General features: G+C 45.6%; 1 pseudogene; it reads left to right on the forward strand.

The window, feature by feature from the left end:
- The first annotated feature begins 156 nt into the window (after positions 1 to 156).
- The window catches only part of LOC119591069, a 1264-nt pseudogene continuing 158 nt past the window's right edge, over positions 157 to 1262 (forward strand).

A 1262-nucleotide genomic window follows, 5' to 3' on the forward strand; every position in this document is an offset into this window, starting at 1 on the left:
AACGTCTTTCTGTAATGATAATTATAGAAAAAATATGTAGCTTGAAAATGAGTCACCAGGTATTTAAACCTAAATAAATCTCCCTCTTCGTCTTCGCTGACCTTGTGAACATAGAATCAAGGCCGAAGTCTTACCGTATATAAAGCATCCACAGATCTTAAAGGCAGACTAGTTACTCGTCTGGAAGAAGTTGTGTATAATGGTCAGTATTATGTCTTAATTTAAACTAGGGATTTCTCTGAAAATATTTCGGGTAAAGCAAATGTGTAAAAATATATCTATCAGGCATTCCATTTGTAAATTAATGTGGTTATAAATTTCAGGAAATCTTCCTGATCACCGTGAGCACTGCCCTTTTGTGCTCCCAAGCTTTCGCTGCGAGCAACTACTTGGGACTTCCCCTGGGGACGCCACTCGGAGGATTTTCGCAACACGGCACTCTTCACGGTGGTTTCATCCCCGGTGGTCTTTATGGCAACGGTGCGTCCTTTGTCAACCACGGACTACCACTGGGACATTTTCCAGGACCGATATATGGAAATGGAGGTTACTTAGATTACTCATACGGCACGGGTGCACATATCGGAAATCCATACGGAAAAGCAAGTCTTCTCAAATATTTATACGGAAACCGAGTAGGTCTTGTCAACTCATTTGGTGCAGTTAGCGAGGCTGAGGATAAAAAATCGTCTGGCTCTGGATCAGAGAGTGCGCTTGGTGCTACAAATGGCGCAGATTTCCTTTCCAACAATCAAAACCTGGATTCTGGAATTCGTGGTTTACATTCAAGTCCCATTGCTGGCTTGGGTGGCTTCCCTTCTGCTCTTCTTCCTCACACTTCCAGTGTTGCTTTAAGAACATCCCCTTATGCTCTTGGACCTCACACTTCCATTGCTGGTTTCGGAGGATTTCCCTTATGGTGCTGGACATCACGCCTCTGTTGCTGCTTTTAGTGGAATCCTCCCTAATGTTGGAGCTGCAGGCGTATTCCCTTATGGCTTAGCCTCACACCCCCATTGATTATCTAACTGGATTCCCTTATGGCGTTGGATCTCACGCTCCCTTTGCTGATTCAACTGGATTCCACGCAGGTCTTGGGCCCCACACCTCGGTTGGTCTGGGTGGACTGTCTCCTTATCTTGGACCGTACGCTGCTGGTGCTGGTTTTGGCAGATTCAACGCCGCTTTTGGACAAAATACCCCCAATGCTGTTTTTAGGTCTCGCACCTCAGCCAACATGTCTTCAGGGAACAAAGAAGCAC

The sequence above is a fragment of the Penaeus monodon genome, chromosome 28 (genome assembly GCF_015228065.2).
Source record: "Penaeus monodon isolate SGIC_2016 chromosome 28, NSTDA_Pmon_1, whole genome shotgun sequence".
Taxonomy (NCBI): domain Eukaryota; kingdom Metazoa; phylum Arthropoda; class Malacostraca; order Decapoda; family Penaeidae; genus Penaeus; species Penaeus monodon.